The 6000-nt window shown below is 50.8% G+C and overlaps 1 protein-coding gene across 1 annotated transcript in view; it reads left to right on the top strand.

Moving 5' to 3' along the window:
* The first annotated feature begins 4329 nt into the window (after positions 1–4329).
* ZNF831 (zinc finger protein 831) overlaps positions 4330–6000 on the top strand; it is a 106021-nt gene continuing 104350 nt past the window's right edge. The window contains exon 1 of the mRNA XM_020905140.2: positions 4330–4610. The gene's annotated coding sequence lies outside the window, so the exon portion shown is untranslated. The remainder of the gene's footprint in view (positions 4611–6000) is intronic.

Below are 6000 nucleotides of genomic sequence, written 5' to 3'. Positions count from 1 at the left end.
AAATTGGCTATTAAGATGCATTTAAAAGGGATACACACAAGTTGGATCTGTTATTCTTATTGAAATAAACATATAACTAGTACAATTTTTAAAAAATCATCTGGGACTTCCCTGGATGAGAACCCACCTGCCAATGTAGGGGACAAGGATTCAATCCCAGGTCTGGGAAGATTCACGTGACATGGGGCAACTAAGCCATGTGCTGCAACTACTGAAGCCTGCATGCCTAGAGCCTGCACTCCACAATAAGAGGAGGCCTCCAGAACAAGAAGCCTTCACACCACACCGAAGGGAAGCCCCCGCTTGATGCAACTAGAGAAAGCCGTTGCTCAGCAACAAAAACCCAGTGCAACCAAAACCAAATAAATAAAAATCAGCTGGAGGCCATGTGAAATGGTCTCACAAGCCACTCGATGGGCCCAGACCCTTCCCTCCTGGCACCCGTGTATTGGGAAAGGGGCTCCCTGTGGAATGCTGGTGGTGCTCCCTGGGAAAACGCACAAGACCGGGGCTGGCTCAGCGGTGGCTGACCTCACAGTCATCACCTATAGGATGGCTTGAAGCCTACGAATTGGCCCAGAAGTTAGGCTCTGCCCAACTGTAAGGTCCTTTATGGACCAAGCGAGGCCACTGGATACTCCTGGGCAAGTGCGAGTGTCGGGTGAAGGGGGCTGGTGGTGGGAACAGGGTGGCAGCCGTGGGGGAGAGGACACAGGAGGGAGCGAGACACTCAGGAAGCAGCAGCCGCTTCTGTGAAGAGTAGCTGATTCCCCAGTGGGACACGCCTGAGCCGGGAGCCCTGGACCTCCTCTGGCCTGTCCTCACAGGGGAGGGGCGGAGCTAGACCACCAGGCACACTGTAAAATCCATTAAACCGAACCACACTAGGTTCTGTTCCCCCCGCTGCCCCCAGCATTTTATTTTGTATTGGAGTATAGTCAATTAACAATATGATAATTTCAGGTGGACAGCAAAGGGACTCAGTCACACATATACATATCCATTCTCCCCCAAACTCCCCTCCCATCCAGGCTGCCACATGACATTGAGCAGGGTTCCCCGTGCTATATGGTAGGTCCTTATTGGTTATCCATTTCAAATATACCAGTGTGTACGTGTCCATCTCAAACTACCTAGCTACGCACCCCAGGTAAACAAAAGCAAAGATTAGATTTTTGTTTATCCATCACCGTTTTGCTCCTAGTGTCAAAGTGCTGGTACTGGGAAGTTCTCAGATACGTGGCCGTTGCCTGTCATGGTTAGTGAATGGGTAAGTGGTGGGGGTGGAGAAGGACATGGCAGTCCATTCCGGTATTCTTGGAGAAGGGAATGGCAACCCACTTCAGTACTCTTCCCTGGAAAATCCCACGGACAGACAAGCCTGGTAGGCTACAGTCCATGGGGTCGCAAAGAGTCGGACACGACTTAGCGACTTCACCTTCACTTTTGCCTGGAAAATCCCATGGATGGAGGATCCTGGCAGGCTACAGTCTATGGGGTTGCAAACAGTGAGACACAACTGAGCGGCTAACACACACGCAGAGATTGGGGAGGCACTGGGATGTCAAGACTCTCAGGCGGCATCGCTCTGCTTTGGCTTCTGGAGGAAGCTGATGTAACTGATGATTGTGGGTCCCGTTCTGTGTCCACATCAGAAAGCTGGCTGGTTGTTTTTCCCTTGAAAGCCTCTTTGTGAATACACTGGTCTCAGCATGGACTCCCCTAACCCCACATCTTCCCTTCCTTCTCTCTTGGGACTGGCCTGACTGGTCCTGACGCTCACTCCAGTCACAGCAGAACAGCCCCTACCTGCCTCTCCTGGGCTCCTACCCACCTGTACTTCATCATCCAGGAGAATCTGTTTCCAGGGCCAAGATCCCGGGTCCTGCCCTCGGGGTCCTCCTGGAGTTGGGGTGCAGAGTGAGAAATGGCCAGTTTTCTTCCTCGAGGTTGGGCAGTCATCTGGAATACACATCTGAACTTGAATTTCACTTTCCCTTTTTGTCGGCCTCCAATAATTTGCTGTGTGCTGGGGCTTCCGTGGCAAGCCTGGCCCAAGATTTCTTTGAAAGAAAACCCCCGACCAGGCCGGATGCATTAATGTTGTCAGCACGACCATTACCCTCCTTCAGAAAAAGGTCAACAAATAATTTCAGCTTTGTTTAAAGCTTCTTTAATGGATTCTGTAAAATGCCCTAATTACCAATGATTATTGGTCGAAGTGCTTGCGAGCTTTTTAAAGCTTTTCTGCACCCATTTCACTTTGTTCACCCGGAGTTCAAGTTCTCTGATGTACTTAAGCAAGAGGAGGCGTTTCTTTTCTTTTTTCTTATTTATTTATTTTTTTAATCATGTGATTTGGAGTGTTTACAAGGCCAGCAGGCTTTCTCTCTTCTTGGTCTGAAGCAGAAAGCTCTTACATGACTTCCCATCTGTTTCCATTTTGCCCCCCAGTCAGAGATGAAATGCCACCTAAATGATAAGGAAGTCTCTTTCTTAGCAAATGTAGCACGACTGCCTTCTGATTTACTCAGAGTCCTCATGGGCATGGTCTCACTTGAGCCCCACCAAGGGGACTGAAGGACTCACCCAGACTGGATCCTTCGCTTCTGCTGGGCTGTTGACCTTCAGGATGGATCATTCTGTCTCGGGCCACCCTGTCCATCTTCATAGGCTGTTTGACAGCATCCCTGGCCTCTACCCACTGAACATCAATAGCACTGTCCCTAGTTGTGGCAACCAAAATGTCCTCAGATAGTCTCAAATGCCCATGAGGGCAAGATCATGCTTGGTTGAGGAGTTTTCACATGAAGAGGCCAACGCCCAATGGCCAAAGCCCAACGGGCAATGCCCCCACAGATGGTGAACTGTAAAGCTAGAGTCTGTTGGCACTGATGGGCTCAGCAGCCCCCAAATCCAGTAGGGTGTGCCATCTTTTATTCCCCTACTCCTGTTCAACTCCCTCCATCATGGTCCTTTCTGACCTGAACGTCTCTACGCAGCAGGTCTCTCTCCTGGAGTTTCTGTGTTTCACGCCTCTTCTATTCTGCTCCCCGAAGTTTCACACTGTCCAGGATCAGACGTGCCATCTGATCCTTAGAGCGTCCATCAGGGGTGTGAACAGGGTGCCAGAAAGCTCCCCCAGGGAGTCTGTCACTGCCCCCCTCCCCCGCCACCAACTCTGCAACCCTGCCAGTTTGGGTCAGCTCTGACCTCAGGAAAGCCCCATCCCTGGGTTGCAGAAGTGAGGTGGAGACCCACTGGAAGGGGAGAGGAGCTGCACTGACTCAGCTCCACACAGCCCCGAGGGAATTGTCCACTTCCCTCGTGTTCCCTGTCCAGCTGGAAGCACAGTCTCCAGTTCATGGGTAACTAGCCAGAGCACCCATGTTGGTAACAAGCTTAGAGTTTTCTGAGATGGTGACCTCTGACCTGCCTGGTTCCCAGGATCTCACTTTACTCGCCCTCTCTTGGCTGAAAGGGTTGATTTGGGGTGTGGGGTACATGAATGTGTATACAAAGTGTGCATACATAAAAGTGTGTTGCCATGGATAGTGGTGGTATTTGGGGAGAGGGGATTCTTCCATCTAAGGTCTACATGTTTTGGAAATGTTGGATTAGGCAGAATTACACAGGATTCTTCATTGAAGGACTTTGCAGAGTCTTTACTTGCCAACATGCTCTGTGACTATCTTGGAGTGATACGGGATGCAGTAGTTTCCAAGGTAATTTGTCCACAGGATTTTTCCCCCCTTTTCATGGAGTATCTTATGCCACCATTCACAGAGTTATTCCTTGAGAAGACATTCGCTGGATATGAAAGTGCACCTCTCTCCCCTTCGTCGGCCAGTTCCAAGGTAGTTTTGCAACCAGGAGGGATCCAGGTGGTCAAATACGGATGTACAACCTTCTTGGGATGTGATGGGTCTCAGTGGCTGGAATCAGGGCAAGACCTCAGAGAAGAGAAAATCCTTCCCAAAAGTCTGGGCATGCCCACTGCCTGGGGGTTGGTCTGTATGACCTGACCTTCCCGTCCAGCCCAGTGGCCCTAAGGCTAAATGTTGTGGCCAGAAGACACGGGGTGATGGGGTGGGGGGAGCCTGGAGAGAGAGAAACCCACCCTTGCTCACCTTCTCTGAAACTCCGGAAGAGAGGTGCAAGGGAGCGTGTGCAGGGGGGGAAAGAAAAACAGAAGATTCCATTTGTACCGGATGGTTTTGTTTTTTTATCTGTTTGCAAATGTTCAGTGTAATGGTTTGAAACCCAGCCGTGTAGCTGCCGCCGCCCACACACAGAGCTGCAGTGCCACTGAGCATCGGCAGGCAAGCCGTATCTCCAGCATCGGCCATTACCCCCGAACCCACACCAGGGCAGGCTGCACCCCTACCCCCTGGGTCCCTCCACCCCCCCACCCTGCACCCCCGACACCCACCATCCTCCACACACACAATTAAACAAAATTTCCAGCACTCGGTTTCCTCTAGAGAAGGCAGAAAGAGAAGCAAAGGCACACATGGGACGAGGAGGGAGGAAACTCGTGCCTCATCGGAGCCACCGGTTTTCCGGAGAGCGCGGCAGCCCCCGCCTGCCTGTGGACTGACCACTTCAAGGTGAGAGAGGTCTTTGTGATTTCTTTGTGCACCTGGAGGTCTGGGAGGCAAGGCCAGATGAAGGGAGCTTAATCACTGAGCCTTGTCTGTCACCTCCCGAGTGATTCTATCAGGCAAGCATGATGGATGCTCTCTTTCAAGCACACGCAGTTTTTTGTGACACAAGCCCCCACTCAGGTCCCCGTGAGTGCCTTGGAGTCAAGGGGCTTCTCAGGCCCCCTCCTCCACCTCTCAGCACAGCCTCCTGAGCCGAGACGTGGACTAAGGGCTGACCCTGCCTTTGGCTTGACCTGTTGATTTCCGACTGAGGCCACTGACCTTCCTCCCTGCAGTGAGTACTGACCCCAAAGTGGGTCCCTACAGAGTGGTTCTCCATCTATGGGGCTTTGGGAAACCTGTCTGCCCAGTGGCCCCAAGCCCAGTAATCAGAAGCAATCAGACCCAGCTGTCCAGCTAATCTCTATGAAATAGGCTTCCTTCCCAGTAGAAATCAACAAAGTTTAAAATAGAACGGACTGTAATCGGAAACGAAGCTATAGAGTTGTGTGTGTGTGAGGCAACAGGCAGCAACATCCGTATGGAAAATATTAAGGACAAATTACATAGCTCACCGCCATGGGAGCCAGGAAAAGAAATGATTTCCTTGCTTAATAAGCATGTTTGTGGGTCGGAGGGGAGCCGAGTGGGGACATCTCCTCTGGACACTTTCAACTTCTGGACCAGAAGGAGAGGGATTAGAGGAGAACGACAAAGATGGAGGGAAAGGAAAAAGGCCATAATGTAACGTACTTGGAGAAGAGAAGCAGAGAAAAAAAGCTCCGAATTCTGTGCAGTGAAGGATGAATCAGTTGGCATAGGTTTATTTTTAGTCTCTAAGATCTGCTGTTACAGTTTGCCTGGCATTAATTAATGTCATAGGCGTGTTTCATCCACAGATTCCGAAGGTCCTCAGCATGTTATTCAACCAGGAGGTGTCGACCCTCATGTCTGGGCGCTCTCGGGCCTTGGGGTTTGGTCTCCTGCACAAACACGCGTCCAGAGTGTTGCGATCTCTGACCTTGCCCTCTCCGGGTGTATCCGTTCATCTCCTGGCTCCAACCCGTGGATGTCTGGCCACTGGCCAAGGGAGAATTGCAATTGTTATGCTTTGTTTTTCAAAAAGGAAAGGCTGTACGGAGTCAAAATTGGGGGAAAAAGATGTTGGATCATGGCTTGGGATGAAAAAAAAAAAAAAGATGGCTCTGGGGCATCTCTACCACCACAGAGAAGAAGGACGGGGCTCCCTAATCTCCACACTGGGTGAATATTGACAAAGTGTGTTTTGTAAGCAGAGAATCACTCCCAAGGTAGTTAGGACGTAGTGTAATATTTTAGCAGGAACTCATCATGG

This window comes from Odocoileus virginianus, chromosome 9 (genome assembly GCF_023699985.2).
Source record: "Odocoileus virginianus isolate 20LAN1187 ecotype Illinois chromosome 9, Ovbor_1.2, whole genome shotgun sequence".
In the NCBI taxonomy this organism is placed as follows: Eukaryota; Metazoa; Chordata; class Mammalia; order Artiodactyla; family Cervidae; genus Odocoileus; species Odocoileus virginianus.
The sequence above is the reverse complement of the archived record's forward strand: the minus strand, read 5'-3'. Positions and strand labels throughout refer to the sequence as shown.